The following is a 20386-nucleotide window of genomic DNA, read 5'->3' as shown; positions in this document are numbered from 1 at the left end:
AAAATCTTTACATTGTGTCAATTAGAAAAGAATGTATAATAACAATTTTATAAGATTAAAAAATTATATTTAAATTTAACAAGGGAATACAAGATATTTAAATACAAAGTTATTTACATGTGTATTTTTTAATGGCCACAAAGAATTACAGAAGTAACAGTAGAAAATAAAAATATTTTATTAAAATACATAAATTTTTCTTGTAAAAAAACTTGGCACTGCTAGACCTTTTAAATAAATAAGGACAACAATAAATAAAAATAATTCAGAGAAGAATACAATGGGAGTAATATTAAATGATTATCAGCGTGGATGTGGGAGTGAGTGATATGGGTGTGCGTGACTACGCGGTCGGCGGATAATGCGGCTTATAATTAAGAATAGAATAAGTTTATTTATTTATTTAAAATTTCGAGGTCTAGCAGCGCCAAGTTTTTTTACAAGAAAAATTTATGTATTTTAATAAAATATTTTTATTTTCTACTGTTACTTCTGTAATTCTTTGTGGCCATTAAAAAATACACATGTAAATAACTTTGTATTTAAATATCTTGTATTCCCTTGTTAAATTTAAATATAATTTTTTAATCTTATAAAATTGTTATTATACATTCTTTTCTAATTGACACAATGTAAAGATTTTTCAATGTAGTGCAACAATTATTTTTTGAGGCAATATACATGTTCTCTCTGTAATTGGCGCTCTAACTTAAAGAGATATCATTTCTTTTTTGTAATTGTAATAGATCACTTGAAGCGCGACTTTTCTTTTTGATAAGGTAACATAATTTTGTGACGTGTATCACTTGGGTTATAATTTTTCGGAAATAAAGATACTACTGCTTAGATTTTTTCGAGATTTTTCGAGATATAAAGATCTACCACTTGTTACTTAGGTTTTTTTTAGGTATAATACTACCACTTTCTTTTTTTTTTTTAGGTAACAACATATACACTACTATACGTGTACTTGGCGCCTTTTTTTACCTTTTTTTAAAAAAGGTAATTTTGTGCGGATATCACGCCTTTTTGTAGTATATTACGCATTGTATAAACAGTATGTACAGGATAAAGCTATTTGGAGATATAATACTACCATTTTGTTTTTTTCGAGGTAACAACATAACAGGGTAACAACATAATACATATACACTATTATGCGTGTACTTGGCGCTCATTTTACCTTTTTTTTAAAAAGGTAATTTTGTACAAATATCACGCTTTTTTGTAGTGTTACGCATCTTAATCTTATAAACAATATATCTTATAATCTCGTAAACCGTATATAAAACAAGGTATGAAGCTAAAAATGTTACGGACTATTATTTTTAAAGAAAACAACAATTTAATATTTTGCTCAGTTTTTTTTAAATAATAATCTGTAACCCTTTAGTTGTACACCTTGTATATATTTTTCAATTTTAACATAAAACATAATCGCAATAAAGCATGATTAATGTTAATAAGTCGTTAACTGTAAAATTCTTTATTTATTTTTATTTGCGTGTCTTACTGAATGTTGTTCGCAACTGTATATGTACCGATATCTTCAGGTATCGATATTTTTGATAATTATTTTTACGTCAGACATAATTTTAATTCATCCAATTTTTATTATGTCTAAACATAATTTTTGTCCAATTTTTATTATGTCTAGACATAATTTTAATTCAGCGATTTTTATTATGTCATGACATAATTTTAATTCTGCCGCTAGGGAAATTTTAAGTCGATTTTTATGAATCAAGCTTGAATTCAACGTTTAGGTGTCCCAGGTTGCCGATGACGAGGTCCACATAGCGCGCTCTATAGTTTTCGGTGTCCAGGTGTATTAATACCTTGAATTCGATGGCCACGTGTTCCAAGTTGCCGATGACGAGGTCCACATAGTGCGCTTCGTAGTTTTTGGTGTCTACATGTATTAATACCTCGAATTCGATATCTACGTGTCCTACATTGGGTGCGTTCAGCAGATACTTTGCTAGTCTAGCAATCGTGAGCAGTCGCTCGTTTTCGCTCGTTTCCTCTTTTTTGACTTACTGGATTAAAAAGAGAAGAAACGAGCAAAAACGAGCAACTGCTCACGATTGCTAGGCTAGCGGAGTATCGGCTGAACGCACCCATTCAGATTTAAAGTTATTAATACACCTAGACACCAAAAACTATGAAGCGCACTATGTGGACCTCGTCATCAGCAACCTGGGACACCTAGACATCAATTTCAAAGTTTTAATACACGTAGATACCGAAAACTACGGAGCGCAATATGTGGACCTTGTCATCGGCAACCTGGGACACCTAAACATTGAATTCAACATATTATTACACCTGGACACCAAAAACTACGAAGCGCACTATGTGGACCTTGTCATCGGCAACCTGGGACACCTAGACATCAAATTCAACGTACGATTACACCTGGATACCGGAAACTATGAAGCGCATTATCTGGATTCCGTCATCGGCAACCTGGGACACGTGGACATCGAATTCAAGGTATTAGTACACGTAGACACCGAAAATTACGGAGCGCACTATGTGGACCTCGTCATCGGCCACCTGGGACACCTAGACATCGAATTCAACGTACGATTACACCTAGACACCGAAAACTATGAAGCGCACTATCTGGATCCCGTCATCGGAAACCTGGGACACGTGAACATCGAATTCAAGGTATTAATACACGTAGACACCGAAAACTACGGAGCACACTATGTGGACCTTGTCATCGGCAACCTGGGACACCTAGATATCGCATTCAACGTACGATTACACCTGGACACCGAAAACTATGAAGCGCATTATTTGGATTCCGTCATCGGCAACCTGGGACACGTGGACATCGAATTCAAGATATTAATACACGTAGACACCAAAAACTACGGAGCGCACTATGTGGACCTCGTCATCGGCAACCTGGGACACGTAGACATCGAATTCAACGTATTATTACACCTGGACACCGAAAACTATAAAGCGCACTATCTGGACCTCGTCATCGGCAACCTGGGATACATAGACATCAAATTCAAGCTTGATTCATAAGAATCGACTTAAAAATTCCCTAGCGGCACTTTCTGCCAAGCATAGAGAACCTTCTTTTCCGTTGACTCAATATTTATTATATATATACCTAATTTACCTAAATAGAAATCTTCCTCCTGACGTATAAGTCTATCATGCATGAAACGGAACGCACTCTGTGTCTCTCGATTTTGATAGTTAATTGAACTGACTGATAGCGCGCTAAACGCACTATCTGCACTGCGCGCAGTACACACACGTTTATTAACTGAACCACGAACGCACTATCTGCACTGCGCGAAAGCGCCGCCAGCGGCGAAAAAGTGAAAGTGACGTTTCTCTGATAGATCGCGGCGTTAGGAGGAGGAGGAGGAGGAGGAGGAGTATCTTAAAAATAAATTTTCATATTTGGACTTTGCGTCGCAATATCTCCGCTCGTAGGGCACGTAGCGGAATATTATAAGAGAAACCCCCCCCTAATTGGACCCCAAGCTATCGATCAAGCCTACTTAGAACTTGATCCGTTCACTCGTTATCGAGATCTCAACATCTCGGTTACTCGCAACCCGTCGCGTCGCGTAAAAGAGTCACGGTCGGTCTCGCTCCGCGTGTACTTGGCGCGAGACACTACCGTGTTTCTTGATATTAAGACCTCATTCGCCAATGCCCTTTTAGGAAATTGTTTTGTCGCTCGCTGTTTTATCGCTCGCGGGTTATCGCTTTCCTATTTATAAAATACTCGCTAAGATATTAATTGACACTGTTTCATGGAACCTTTTTATTTGAACATTTTAATGCTTTCCACAATTCCAACATTTATGGCAACAAGAACATTTAGCATTTTCTTTATTTATTTGATTATTTCTTCTTCGTTTTCTTCCACAAGATTTGGTTTGCGTTGCAACAGATCGATATAACTCAGTCGTCTGCGTTGCTTTATCCTCAGACTTCTTTGGTGAAACATCGTCGAGTCTCTTAGGTGAAGAAGGAAGAGGAGAGAGAAGACGTGGAACCTAGAATTTCTTCAGGATTTTCTCTATCTCCGGTTTTAGTGTGAAAGTTGCTGGAAGAAAAAAGGTTCGAGTTTTTGGTGAGGCCAAGAGAGTTGGTCTGCTTGCACCAAGAATTGGTGAATGATTGACAAGGCGTCTAGCGCCTGATAGCAACTTAGCGCTTGAAGTTTTATTACCTCTAGGCGTCGGTGTCTGGGCACCGGAGGATCGAGGGCTTTTAAAGGAAGGTAGAGATCTCGCCTTTGATTGAAGAGAATTGGTTTCCGGGTGGCTGGCACCGGGAGGCGGATCAATTACAATCACCTTCCTTGATGATTTTTTTTCCGCACGTCTAGCGCTGGAAGGTGGTTGCGGAATCTTCCTTGGAGGATTCGGGAAGAGGTCCGAGTGTCCAGCACCGGGGGTCGACCGAGCGTCGTTCGCAGGACTGTCGCTCAGGATCACCTTTTTCCTCTTGGTATAAAGGCTCAAAGGAAGAGGCTCTCGCGTCGCTCTGTCAAGCTTTTGACCACCGCTTCCTCGGCGAGCCGGGAAGGGTGTTGGGTTTTATTGGAGCGTGGCGTGGTGAGGCTAGCTCTACCGCTTCGGCCGATTGCTCACAATCTACCGAATCTTCTCTGCGTTGGACTCTTTTATACCCGAGAAAATCGGCGGCGAGTATCAACAACGGTGGTTGCTAGGATACTTGCGTCTCGTGAATCTTGCAATCTGTCATTCCGGAAGCGATTTGAATTTCTCGCTTTTCGATAGCCTGAATCTCGCTGCGTTTAATGTCTTGAACATGCTTTTTGAACGTCGTAAATATTAACCTGCTTGCTGTCACCACGTGTCGTCGGAGCAGAGGTTACCCTGGAGGCTGGTGGCTGACGGTGATTGCCACCACACCCTTGACCTTGACATATGTTGTCAAAGTCATGACCCTGAGTAAACTTGACTTTGAAAAAAGTGACGGTCACGATCCGTTCACAAGTTACGAAGCATTAAAGTTTTTGCTTTACAAAATTAGTTGTATATTGTCACAAATATTTACACAGATGATCGACTATCTTGTAAATGACTAATATATACGTAGATATAGTACATGTACGAACAAAGAAAAATCTTTTAACCTTTGTTGTGCACTCTGGGGTAGAAAATACCCCAGCGTATTTTCAAACGTGTTTTTCTAATACGTACAATGCGAATCGGGACCTGTGTTGCCATCTACCTGTAGTCTAGAAATAACACTTTAAGATCCTATACATAGTTTTGCCCGCTCGGTTTAGTCTGCTCTTGGCAGTGGTGAGAAGTAAAAAAAAGTAAATAGTAAATATACTTTTTTCAACTCTGCTATAAACTAATATTTTTCTTTGAAAGTGTAGTATTTCAAAAAAATAATACCGTAAAAATTATTGAAAAATATTAAAAATTAAATTTTTTATGGATTTTTTAGTGAAAAAGTCCATTTTTCGGTTTTTTAGTTAACATCATTTATAGTTCTTTTATGTTGCAAAATATTAATGAAACCTATTAGACCTTATTTTGGAAGCTTTGAACAATAGCCAGCAATTTTGTTTGAGTCAAAATAACGAATTGTACGTCTGTAATAAACGTTTAAAGTGACTGGGGTATGAAATACCTCCTGTGCATAATACGTAATTTTGAAGAGGTGTGCACAACAAAGGTTGAAAATTTTAAAGAAGTGAAAAACCAAATGGAATAGTCATGTTAGAAATCCTGGTCCGATCGCAGGTGAGTCAGCCGTCCTAAGAGTGGTAACCCTCATACCTTCCTAGGCCTAAGTATGAGGGCTTTCCGTCTTTGACGAGAACAATGTCAACTTGTCAACAAACACACTACGGCTTCATCCTCACACCCTAACCCCCCCTGCAAGGCAGCACGCTTCCGCTGGCATCGTACCTTGACAGACCAGAAAGCGAATCATTCTACACATCCCCTTTCGGGGCAGTTGTCATCGCCTACAGCATTTGTCATTATAGCAGAATTTATTTGATATGATTGCTAGTTGAACTAGCAAAACTAGACCAAAAAAATACGAACAACGCATCTTATGGATGATCTTAATGAGAGATACTTAGGAACTTAGTAAAGAAGCTTGAAACTTTAAAATGGGATATCTTATTAGTTTTTGTTTATTTGGAATAAACTGATTACTCAAAAAGACTAAAGTTACGAAAGGGAGTCAAATGTAAAAGAATTTCGAGGTATTTTTTTAGGTTAGGGACGAAACGGGTGGGGTAAAACAGACAATGATTTCGGATTTAGCGATCCCAAAAACAGATAGGTATGGTGGTGTAGTCTAGCGAACAACTAACTTTTTTTGTGTGCCTGTGTAATTATAGTTACAATTTAAAAAAATGCAATAAAGAGCTTAGATGTACATTTTTATATATTTTTATTACAGGCGCCCATACTCAGCACATTGAGCGTGTTTGGAGAGAAGAAAATATCCTAAAGTACGGAATTCGATCGTACTATGTCGAGGGATATTTATTCAAAGGGCATAGGGGTATAAGCATGGTGAAATTGCCCCGGGCGAATATTTAATTGCCACTTCGAGGATATGTAGGTATTAATAACCCTTAAAAAATCAGACGTCTAACTCAACGGGTTTTCGAGTAAATCAAAAAATACTTAAAAATAAAAAAAAAATTTTCTCGGGAACGGCTTGATCGATTTTGATAAAATTTTAATATGTTATAGGGACATATAAAGACTTTCTTGAGACAGAGCAACAACCGCGTATAGAGTTTCATTATCCAGTAAAAAAAAATGTTTTTTTTTCCAAAAATCATTTTTTTAAGCATGATATGATTTGAGCAAAATTATGAAATTATTTTTTTTAGAAACTTTATACTCTCTTATATAAAATATATTTTTTTCGATTGATTCGAAATGGTGCGCCGTACTGAAAAAAAAACTATTATACTATGAATTTTCCGGTTTTTGATATTTATTGGTCGTTAACAATCTATATATTATAGATTTGTGCGAAAAAATCAAAATTATTTTATTAAAATCAGTAAAATAATTTTTAGATCAATTTATTAATTTTTATTATTTAAAAAAACAAACAATAACGGTTTTATAAAAAACTATATTATAATTATGTTTTTATAATTAACTATTTATTTATGTTTTTATATTTAAAAAATTAGTGGCTGCTGTGTGTGTTCACACATTGCAGCAATTATTTATTACTTAACATATGGAAGATATTTATCAAGGATTCCAAAACCAGCTGAATATCTGAATAAACTATTTGATCACGATCAAACTAATACAGTAATCGACGAAGACAGTGATGAAGACTGAAAATCAATGTGCAATTGCAATATATGCTTTATTATGTTATTTTTAATTTTATCGACATGTAATTATTTTTGTTGGTATTGATGGAAACAAATGCAAAGTTTTTGATGATATTTTAATAAACACATAGATTAATTAATTAATTAATTATTAATTATTAAAAAACCGTAATTGTTTGTTTTTTTAAATATTAAAAATTAATAAAGCGATCTAAAAATTATTTTATCTATTTTAGTAAAATAATTTGGATTTTTTCGCACAAATCTATAATATATAGATTGTTATTATAAAATAATGACCAATAAATCAAGAGACACGGTAGTGTCTCGCGCCAAGTACACGCGGAGCGAGACCGACCGTGACTCTTCTAGGTTTGTTTGCGTCGCATGCTCCAATGTACAACAGAGAGCACTTGGATCACAGATAAGATGACGGTTGGGTCAGATGGGTTTATGTGCACCAACGCTCAATGACACGAACGGACTTTTGGATCACAGATAAGATGGCGGTTGGGTCAGATGGATTTATGTGCACCAACGCTCAGTGACACGAACAGACTTGAGCACTCCCTTCCCTTCTTCCAAACATCCAATCGCACATCGCACATCATTGACTGGTTATTCCAAATTGGTAAATAATGGATCGTTTAGATTTTTTGGGCGGTTTTCGTATGATAATAAATAATATTAATGATGACTTTTTGGCTGAAAATCTTGTACCTTTGGCAAGAATTGGTGATTTGTTAGAAGACAATGGAAACGACGATGAAATAGAAAGTGAGTATTGATGATAAAAATGTGGCGTTTCTAACTTTGACGTAATCTGTAAAGATCTTGTAATTTTAAATTTATTTTTTTCTTAAGTAGTTTGTGCACTTTTATTGTATTTTATGATTGATATTTGCAGATATTGCCATTAACGCAATTGTTGAAATTGCAGAAGGTTTCGTCCAAAGAATACATAGAACATGCATAACTAATTACATTGAAAATATAGTGCCTATGTATACGGATAGAGAGTTTGTTATGCATTTTCGTTTGAAGAGAACACTTTTTATAAGTATGGTAGAGAAATTTAGCCATTGGCCATATTTTAGAAATTTAGGAGGTAAGTATTGATTTTTTTAAATTAGATATGTGTATACTAAAAATTTTTAACTTTATTTTGAATAAAGTTTGATCAATATTTTATAGGACATGGAGGATTCAAAGTAGTTTCGGCTGAGAAACATATTCTCACTTTTTTGTGGTTTGCTGGCCATCAAAGTGATAGTTTCAGAGATGTTGCTGACAGATTCGATCTCTCTCTTAGTACCCTTGAATCTGTGTTACGTAGAGTCACACAATTTTTGTATGATATGAGGAATGAAATTATTCGGTATCCTACTGAAGTAGAGAAGCAAAGAACGCAAAGATACTATCTTGAAAGTAAAGGTTTTCCTGGAGTAATTGGTAATAATGTGATTCTCTTCGATGATATTATATTTAATTTAAACTCACAGTTTTGTAATTCAGTATGTGTAATCCAATTACATTAATTTATTTAGTGTATTTCTTTTTTGTTGTAGGATGTATTGACGGCTAACATATCCGTATTGACAAACCTTCTGAAGATCCAGTGGCTTACATCAATAGAAAGCATTATTTTTCCGTACACATGCAAGGGACCGTTAATGAACAGAAGAAGTTCTTAGATGTATTCATTGGCTACCCTGGTTCAGTGCACGATGCAAGAGTATTTGCAAATTCCAGTTTGGCTGAAGATTTGCCAATACTTTGTGAAAGTATAAACTTATCACATTCATAATTTACTGTATTTTTGTATATAAACCAACTAGCTTTGTATTTCTTATTCAATTCAGTTAAAATCGTAAATATCTTGTAGATATGGACTGGTAATTATCTATAATTTTTGTATTTGAAAGTGTCCGGAGAAGATATTCACTGCCAGTATTATAAATTTGTAGTACATGTAAACTATAAATTTTTAACGCTGGCAGAGTGAATATCAAAACGCAGCCTTAGCATTAGCTGTTAATCTTAAATAAACGTGCTTTTATTTCAGATGGAAGCATACTTCTTGGAGATGCTGCATACCCATGCCTTCTCCAATTAATTACTCCATATCGGGATAATGGACATTTGACGCAGGCCTAAAGAAATTTTAATCGTATACATAGTCAGTGCAGAATTTCAGTTGAGCATGGATTTGGAATACTGAAACAACGTTTTAGACAGTTATATTTTCTCAAGCTGAGAAATATGCAATTCATCGTCAAATTCATCTTCGCTTGCTGCGTTCTTCACAATTTGGCTGACTTGGATGATTTGCAACACATGGAAGAACCTGAAGTCGACAATCATGCCGATATAAATGCGCAAGTATTGTTGCATAATGTCCCAGCAGCAGATAGAGATGAAGATCCAGATGATGATCGACATGGTCGCGATCTCAGAGATGAATTATGTAGACAATTGTTTCAACGACGATTTGAATAAGAGTATCCAAATAAAGTTTAAATATTTTCTTCTAATATTAATATTTAAATATTATGTTTATTATTTTTTTTAAATATCGATATCGTCGTTAACATTGACATATCACATGCTGCATCGTATCAATCTGTGTCGTTCAATTAAAAAATATGTATGATGTACTTGACGTATAAAACTATCTCAAAGTGCTTTCAAATATTTATGTTGTTTTTTTTAGTTATAAAAATTAGGTAATATAATGTACAAAATGTAATAAACAAAATGTATAAATTATATTTTCAAGAATTGCAACAACAGCAACGCGTTATTTAAATTTTAGATTGTAATTATAACGATTATAACAATTAACGATTACACAAATATATTTCATTTATTAATAATTATGAATATTACAATTATATATCTTCTATTCAGCTCATTTTAATTAAAATAGATTAAAATTTGATATTAAATTTGATGAAATAAGTTCTCATGTAATATCATTAAAAAGACAACAAATAAAACAATTTTGTTAAAAATTTATCCATACATCAATCTTTTATTGTCATATACGCCTATTTTTTCATACAAATAGAGAAATATAACTGCATAATGTAAATGTATATTTTACTATTATATGATTTTTTTATCGATAATTATCAAAATCAAAAATGTTATCGAGAATTAACAAAAAATGTAAATTGGACAAGAAATGACAGTTTTGATTTTCAATCATTAGTTTTGTACGCTTGACTGCAAGTAAATAATAATGCTGCTTTATTATGTAAAAAAAAAACTCAATAAGTAAATGCAGCTTTGCTCTGTTGCAGAGTTTGATACAGCTTTGTTACGCTATTTATCAAAATAACAGAAAAGAAATAAATGAAAAAACTGAAATAAACTTTAATAAACTAAAAATTATTTAAACTTGAAATAAAAATTTTAAATACAATTAACAAAATTATATAAACTTTAAATACATATAACTACATACGTATATGTGAAGCGTTCATAAAGTTAGAAATCAGCATCATATGAAATTCTTACGTTTAAAAGAAGTCTTCATGATTGTTAATTTTGAAATATTCTCTGGACTCTAGACCCGACTGACTTGAGCAATGGCTACTGTTTACACACTTCACACGCATGCGCGTGATGCGCGCATAACATAGCCTCAATTGCACCACCTTCGAAGGTGAGGCAAATAGAGCGTGCTCCTAATTGCTCCTTGGAGTGTACTCTAACGTGACGCGAACATTTAGTCGACATCTTGGTTCAGGTGACGCGAACGTATTGCTAAATAAAGCGTGCTCCTAATTGCTCCTTGGAGTATGCTCTAACGTGACGCGAACATCTAGTCGCCATCTTGGTTTAGGTGACGCGAACGTATTGGAGCGCATTGGAGTGAGAAAGAGCATGTTGGGGCATGCGACGCGAACAAACCTTCTTACGCGACGCGACGGGTTGCGAGTACCCGAGATGTTGAGATCTCGATAACGAGTGAACGAATCAAGTTCTAAGTAGGCTTGATCGATAGCTTGAGGTCCAATTAGGGGGGGGGGTTTCTCTCATAATATTCCGCTACGTGCCCTACCAGCGGAGATATTGCGACGCAAAGTCCAAATGCGAAAATTTATTTTTAAGATACGTCGTCGTCTACGTCGACCGCTCTTTATATACATGTAACAAACAGAGAACGTCACTTTCACTTTTTCGACACTGGCGGCGCAGGTATCGCCAGTTTCGATATCGCGCGCGTATTTCGAAATTAGGTCGATAGACTTATCGGTCAGGAGGAAGATTTCTATTTAGGTAAATTAGGTATATATATAATAAATATTGAGTCAACGGAAAAGAAGGTTCTCTACGCTTGGCAGAAAGTGCCGCTAGGGAATTTTTAAGTCGATTCTTATAAATCAAGCTTGAATTTGATGTCTATGTATCCCAGGTTGCCGATGACGAGGTCCAGATAGTACGCTTCATAGTTTTCGGTGTCCAGGTGTAATAATACGTTGAATTCGATGTCTACGTGTCCCAGGTTGCCGATGACGAGGTCCACATAGTGCGCTCCGTAGTTTTTGGTGTCTACGTGTATTAATATCTTGAATTCGATGTCCACGTGTCCCAGGTTGCCGATGACGGGATCCAGATAATGCGCTTCATAGTTTTCGGTGTCCAGGTGTAATCGTACGTTGAATGCGATGTCTAGGTGTCCCAAGTTGCCGATGACAAGGTCCACATAGTGCGCTCCGTAGTTTTCGGTGTCTACGTGTATTAATACCTTGAATTCAATGTTCACGTGTCCCAGGTTGCCGATGACAAGATCCAGATAGTGCGCTTCATAGTTTTCGGTGTCCAGGTGTAATCGTACGTTGAATTCGATGTCTAGGTGTCCCAGGTTGCCGATGACGAGGTCCACATAGTGCGCTCCGTAGTTTTCGGTGTCTACGTGTATTAATACCTTGAATTCGATATCCACGTGTCCCAGGTTGCCGATGACGAGGTCCACACAGTGCGCTTCGTAGTTTTCGGTGTCCAGGTGTAATAATACGTTGAATTCGAAGTCCACGTGTCCCAGGTTGCCGATGACGAGGTCCACACAGTGCGCTTCGTAGTTTTCGGTGTCCAGGTGTAATCGTACGTTGAATTCGATGTCTAGGTGTCCCAGGTTGCCGATGACGAGGTCCACATAGTGCGCTCCGTAGTTTTCGGTGTCTACGTGTATTAATACCTTGAATTCGATGTCCACGTGTCCCAGGTTGCCGATGACGAGGTCCACACAGTGCGCTTCATAGTTTTCGGTGTCCAGGTGTAATAATACGTTGAATTCGATGTCCACGTGTCCCAGGTTGCCGATGACGAGGTCCACACAGTGCGCTTCGTAGTTTTCGGTGTCCAAGTGTAATAATACGTTAAATGCGATGTCTACGTGTCTCAGGTTGCCGATGACGAGGTCCACATAGTGCGCTCCGTAGTTTTTGGTGTCTACGTGTATTAATATCTTGAATTCGATGTCCACGTGTCCCAGGTTGCCGATGACGGGATCCAGATAATGCGCTTCATAGTTTTCGGTGTCCAGGTGTAATCGTACGTTGAATGCGATGTCTAGGTGTCCCAGGTTGCCGATGACAAGGTCCACATAGTGCGTTTCGTAGTTTTCGGTGTCCAGGTGTAATAATACGTTGAATTCGAAGTCCACGTGTCCCAGGTTGCCGATGACGAGGTCCACACAGTGCGCTTCGTAGTTTTCGGTGTCCAGGTGTAATCGTACGTTGAATTCGATGTCTAGGTGTCCCAGGTTGCCGATGACGAGGTCCACATAGTGCGCTCCGTAGTTTTCGGTGTCTACGTGTATTAATACCTTGAATTCGATGTCCACGTGTCCCAGGTTGCCGATGACGAGGTCCACACAGTGCGCTTCGTAGTTTTCGGTGTCCAGGTGTTATAATACGTTGAATGCGATGTCTACGTGTCCCAGGTTGCCGATGACGAAGTCCACACAGTGCGCTCCGTAGTTTTTGGTGTCTACGTGTATTAATATCTTGAATTCGATGTCCACGTGTCTCAGGTTGCCGATGACGGGATCCAGATAATGCGCTTCATAGATTTCGGTGTCCAGGTGTAATAATACGTTGAATTCGATGTCTACGTGTCCCAGGTTGCCGATGACGAGGTCCACATAGTGCGCTCCGTAGTTTTTGGTGTCTACGTGTATTAATATCTTGAATTCGATGTCCACGAGTCCCAGGTTGCCGATGACGAGGTCCACATAGTGCGCTTCGTAGTTTTTGGTGTCCAGGTGTAATAATATGTTGAATTCAATGTTTAGGTGTCCCAGGTTGCCGATGACAAAGTCCACATATTGCGCTCCGTAGTTTTCGGTGTCTACGTGTATTAATACCTTGAAATTGATGTCTAGGTGTCCCAGGTTGCTGATGACGAGGTCCACATAATGCGCTTCATAGTTTTTGGTGTCTAGGTGTATTAATAACTTTAAATCTGAATGAGTGCGTTCAGCCGATACTCCGCTAGCCTAGCAATCGTGAGCAGTCGCTCGTTTTTGCTCGTTTCTTCTCTTTTTAATCCAGTAAGTCAAAAAAGAGGAAACGAGCGAAAACGAGCGACTGCTCACGATTGCTAGGCTAGCAAAGTATCGGCTGAACGCACCCAATGTAGGACACGTAGATATCGAATTCGAGGTATTAATACATGTAGACACCGAAAACTACGAAGCGCACTATGTGGACCTCGTCATCGGCAACTTGGAACACGTGGCCATCAAATTCAAGGTATTAATACACCTGGACACCGAAAACTATAGAGCGCGCTATGTGGACCTCGTCATCGGCAACCTGGGACACCTAAACATTGAATTCAAGCTTGATTCATAAAAATCGACTTAAAATTTCCCTAGCGGCAGAATTAAAATTATGTCATGACATAATAAAAATCGCTGAATTAAAATTATGTCTAGACATAATAAAAATTGGACAAAAATTATGTTTAGACATAATAAAAATTGGATGAATTAAAATTATGTCTGACGTAAAAATAATTATCAAAAATATCGATACCTGAAGATATCGGTACATATACAGTTGCAAACAACATTCAGTAAGACACGCAAATAAAAATAAATAAAGAATTTTACAGTTAACGACTTATTAACATTAATCATGCTTTATTGCGATTATGTTTTATGTTGAAATTGAAAAATATATACAAGGTGTACAACTAAAAGGGTTACAGATTATTATTTTTAAAAAACTGAGCAAAATATTAAATTGTTGTTTTCTTTAGAAATAATAGTCCGTAACACTTTTAGCTTCATACCTTGTATTATATACGGTTTATGAAATTATAAGATATATTGTTTATAAGATTAAGTTGCGTAACACTACAAAAAAGCGTGATATCCGTACAAAATTACCTTTTTAAAAAAAAGGTAAAATGAGCGCCAAGTACACGCATAATAGTGTATATGTATTATGTTGTTACTCTGTTATGTTGTTACCTCGAAAAAAACAAAGTGGTAGTATTATACCTCCAAATAGCTTTATCCTGTACATACTGTTTATACAATGCGTAATATACTACAAAAAGGCGTGATATCCGCACAAAATTACCTTTTTTAAAAAAAGGTAAAAAAAGGCGCCAAGTACACGTATAGTAGTGTATATGTTGTTACCTAAAAAAAAAAAGAAAGTGGTAGTATTATACCTCGAAAAAACCTAAGTAACAAGTGGTAGATCTTTATATCTCGAAAAATCTCGAAAAAATCTAAGCAGTAGTATCTTTATTTCCGAAAAATTATAACCCAAGTGATACACGTCACAAAATTATGTTACCTTATCAAAAAGAAGAGTCGCGCTTCAAGTGATCTATTACAATTACAAAAAAGAAATGATATCTCTTTAAGTTAGAGCGCCAATTACAGAGAGAACATGTATATTGCCTCAAAAAATAATTGTTGCACTACATTGAAAAATCTTTACATTGTGTCAATTAGAAAATAATGTATAATAACAATTTTATAAGATTAAAAAATTTTATTTAAATTTAACAAGGGAATACAAGATATTTAAATACAAAGTTATTTACATGTGTATTTTTTAATGGCCACAAAGAATTACAGAAGTAACAGTACAAAATAAAAATATTTTATTAAAATACATAAATTTTTCTTGTTTATGTCTGACGTAAAAATAATTATCAAAAATATCGATACCTGAAGATATCGGTACATATACAGTTGCGAACAACATTCAGTAAGACACGCAAATAAAAATAAATAAAGAATTTTACAGTTAACGACTTATTAACATTAATCATGCTTTATTGCGATTATGTTTTATGTTGAAATTGAAAAATATATACAAGGTGTACAACTAAAAGGGTTACAAATTATTATTTTAAAAAAACTAAGCAAAATATTAAATTGTTGTTTTCTTTAGAAATAATAGTTCGTAACACTTTTAGCTTTATACCTTGTATTATATACGGTTTATAAAATTATAAGATATATTGTTTATAAGATTAAGATGCGTAATACTACAAAAAGGCGTGATATCCGTACAAAATTACCTTTTTTAAAAAAAGGTAAAAAACAGCGCCAAGTACACGCATAATAATGTATATGTATTATGTTGTTACCCTGTTATGTTGTTATTTCGAAAAAAACAAAGTGGTAGTATTATACCTCCAAATAGCTTTATCCTGTACATACTGTTTATACAATGCGTAATATACTACAAAAAGGCGTGATATCCGCACAAAATTACCTTTTTTAAAAAAAGGTAAAAAAAAGGCGCCAAGTACACTTATAGTAGTGTATATGTTGTTACCTAAAAAAAAAGAAAGTGGTAGTATTATACCTCGAAAAAACCTAAGTAACATGTGGTAGATCTTTATATCTCGAAAAATCTCGAAAAAATCTAAGCAGTAGTATCTTTATTTCCGAAAAATTATAACCCAAGTGATACACGTCACAAAATTATGTTACCTTATCAAAAAAAGAGTCGCGCTTCAAGTGATCTATTACAATTACAAAAAAGAAATGATATCTCTTTAAGTTAGAGCGCCAATTACAGAAAGAACATGTATATTGCCTCAAAAAATAATTGTTGCACTACATTGAAAAATCTTTACATTGTGTCAATTAGAAAAGAATGTATAATAACAATTTTATAAGATTAAAAAATTTTATTTAAATTTAACAAGGGAATACAAGATATTTAAATACAAAATTATTTACATGTGTATTTTTTAATGGCCACAAAGAATTACAGAGGTAACAGTACAAAATAAAAATATTTTATTAAAATACATAAATTTTTCTTGTAAAAAAACTTGGCGCTGCTAGACCTTGAAATTTTAAATAAATAAATAAACTTATTCTATACTTAATTATAAGCCGCATTATCCGCCGTCCGCGTAGTCACGCACACCCATATCACTCACTCCCACATCCACGCTGATAATCATTTAATATTACTCCCATTGCATTCTTCTCTGAATTATTTTTATTTATTGTTGTCCTTATTTATTTAAAAGGTATAGCAGCGCCAAGTTTTTTTACAAGAAAAATTTATGTATTTTAATAAAATATTTTTATTTTGTACTGTTACCTCTGTAATTCTTTGTGGCCATTGAAAAATACACATGTAAATAACTTTGTATTTAAATATCTTGTATCCCCTTGTTAAATTTAAATAAAATTTTTTAATCTTATAAAATTGTTATTATACATTCTTTTCTAATTGACACAATGTAAAGATTTTTCAGAGTAGTGCAACAATTATTTTTTGAGGCAATATACATGTTTTCTCTGTAATTGGCGCTCTAATTTAAAGAGATATCATTTCTTTTTTGTAATTGTAATAGATCACTTGAAGCCCGACTCTTCTTTTTGATAAGGTAACATAATTTTGTGACGTGTATCACTTGGGTTATAATTTTTCGGAAATAAAGATACTACTGCTTAGACTTTTTCGAGATTTTACGAGATATAAAGATCTACCACTTGTTACTTAGGTTTTTTCGAGGTATAATACTACCACTTTCTTTTTTTTTTAGGTAACAACATATACACTACTATACGTGTACTTGGCGCCTTTTTTTACCTTTTTTAAAAAAAGGTAATTTTGTGCGGATAACAAAAACCGGAAAATTTATAGTATAAAATGGTTTCCCCCCCCCCCTAGTACGGCGCACCATTTCGAATCAATCGAAAAAAATATATTTTATATAAAAGAGTATAAAGCTTATAAAAAAAATAATTTCATAATTTTGCTCAAATCATATCATGCTTAAAAAAATGATTTTTGGAAAAAAAAACAATTTTTTTTACTGGATAATGAAACTCTATACGTGGTTGTTGCTCTGTCTCAAGAAAGTCTTTATATGTCCCTATATCATATTAAAATTTTATTAAAATCGATCAAGCAGTTCCCGAACAAATTTTTTTTTTATTTTTAAGTATTTTTTGATTTACTCGAAAACCCGTTGAGTTAGACGTCTGATTTTTTAAGGGTTATTGTCTTTTATCAATACCTACATATCTTCGAAGTGGCAATTAAATATTCGCCCGGGGCAATTTCACCATGCTTATACCCCTATGCCCTTTCTATTCAAACACGCTCATCCTAAGGCTGAGAGGCTAGACAACTTTTTTAACGTCATCGCTCAGATGTATCCTCTATTATTGTCCATTGTCGAACCCGAGCAATTTTAATAAACGACATTTTGAGACACGTTTCAATATCGAAACAAAACTTTGTCCATACTTCCCACAATTTTCCACAATACAACCTCCAATATTGATAAAATTATTTGAATAAAGTAAAGCGCGCCACTAACCTATATAGGTTGGTGACGCGTTTTAAACAGTTAAATACAAAATATCTGCTTTAATGAAAATCACAACTTCAAAATAATAGATATATTCAATTTCAATCATTAATTGAATTTATATTAAGATCTAACATTTTTCTAAAAAAAAACGCTGTAACTGTACACACGGCTGCGTCGCATTCGTCCAAATTGCTAAAAAGAATAAAAAACAATATACTTGTTTGCTATAGTTATCAATTAATATTGAAAGAATTATTTCGTGATTTAAATATCGAAATCTATACTCAATATTGCGCTTCCTCTCAGCTGTGTATGCATTTTTCAGCGTAAAAGCTAATACGTCATGCAAAAATTATTTTGATATCCCATTTAGATATGCAAAATTAACAATAATAATTCGTTTATGATCCGTAAAATTTTTATCCCAGAACATTTTCCGTATAAATTTCGGCCACGTATTTGCATTGCTAATGATGTCTTGAATCGCAAGCCACGGATTATTGTTCAATTGCTGGACTGTGTATGCCATTGTAAGATTAATTAAGACGTGCAGGTTGTAAATGACAAGATATTTATTTAAGTAAGACGCGTCGAAGTACACTACATATGTCGCTACGGAGCATGCGCATGTGGCCACAAAACACGTTCGGTCACTTTATTTTAGTCGGTATGTCAGATTTTCTAACCTGAATAGTCGTCAACTTTAACGATTAATATCTCGCTTCGCAAGGCAGATCGCCGCGTTTTATCTGCCAGATTCTTTCATTTCGTGCAAAAACGCGTTGATTGAACGTAATTTTATCTATATTCGCGTTCAGGTCCGTATTCTGAATAATTACCGTTCCAATTTAAATAAGTTGCTGGTTAGAACAATTATATAGAATATGTGAAGTACAACTGTAGGAACGAGAGAGATGATATCAATTATGTGATATGGCAATATGATAAATATGAATTAGAGAAGAAGAAAATAGACGAGTAATTAATTATAAGCAAGCAATTCTGAATAGTGAGGACATATTTATGGCGTTACTTTTTTACTCCTGTCGCATTCTTCCCTAAAGTATGTTTATTGTTTTTTATTTAATCAAAATTTTAGTACTTTACTAAGGTTTATCAGTGACAAGTTTTTTTTACAAAAAAAGTTTAATTATTTTTATGGTAATTGTGTACATGGAGGAGGTCACCTTGGATGACCTTGATATTTTAGTGTGTTGTCAAGGTCACCCTCCTGAGTGACCTTCAGAAGGTCTCAGCCCGCGCTCGATGTTTATTCAAAAATTATTATCAAAAAAAGTTTGAGAAATGTAGCAGTTATTTTGAGTATTAAAACGCATAAATATATGCGTGACTAATATATATGTCAAAAGTACATGCATAAACAAAGAAAAGTTATTTAAAGCGGTAAATCGTTGTTTTCGGCTCTACCATTCACGAGTCCACACGTTTTCTGCGAAACTAAGCCCACGCATGTACTTTGAAGGCACACTATGTGTTTAGTTTAACAAAAAAAAAAGCTTGGCGCTGCTAGACCTCAAAATTTAATAAAGTACTAAAATTTTTGATTGAATAAAAAAACAAACATAATTTAGCAAAGAATGCGACGAGAGTAAAGAACCAGCGCCAAGTTTCTTTACAAGAAAAATTTATTTATTTTATTTTAATCAAATATTTTCATTTTGTACTGTTATCTTTTTAATTCTTTGTAAGTAAAGTAATTCTTTTTAATATTATAATTTTATTAAGAAGAATTAATGCTATACTACCATTTGGGTTGGAATGGGACCCTTGAATAGAAACACAAAGATATATACCACTTGGATTTTATTTTTTTAAAGTAGTTGCACTGCAATATTATTTTTTTAAATATAATCTCTTTGCAGTTGGCGCAATTTAAAGATTTCACATATTTTTTGAAAATACATATCACTTGGGTTGAGTTAGGTAACGCAATTTTGTGATATAATTTTGTTGAGGAGAAATAAAACTACTACCACTTAGGTTGGGCTTTTTGGATTTACAAAATACATTGCGCGTGTACTTGGCGACTTTTTTTACTTTTTTTGAAAAATATAATTTTGTACTGTACATATTGGACTTCCGTTTCCGTTGCGTTAGAGTGCGACATGTGGTGACAGGGCAGAGCGTTAGAAGGTGTTGGTGAGAGGGAGAGAGTGGAGGAGCGAGAATGTGTGTGATAGTGGAGGG

At 34.8% G+C, this 20386-nt stretch overlaps 1 protein-coding gene across 4 annotated transcripts in view; it reads right to left on the bottom strand.

Moving 5' to 3' along the window:
• The window catches only part of LOC143895423 (intraflagellar transport protein 80 homolog), a 148146-nt gene that overhangs the window by 842 nt on the left and 126918 nt on the right, over window positions 1-20386 (bottom strand). The gene's annotated exons all lie outside the window — the stretch shown is intronic.

Source organism: Temnothorax americanus, unplaced genomic scaffold, assembly GCF_048541705.1.
Source record: "Temnothorax americanus isolate GAGA-0224 unplaced genomic scaffold, ASM4854170v1 Scaffold159, whole genome shotgun sequence".
Lineage (NCBI taxonomy): Eukaryota > Metazoa > Arthropoda > Insecta > Hymenoptera > Formicidae > Temnothorax > Temnothorax americanus.
The sequence above is the reverse complement of the archived record's forward strand: the minus strand, read 5'-3'. Positions and strand labels throughout refer to the sequence as shown.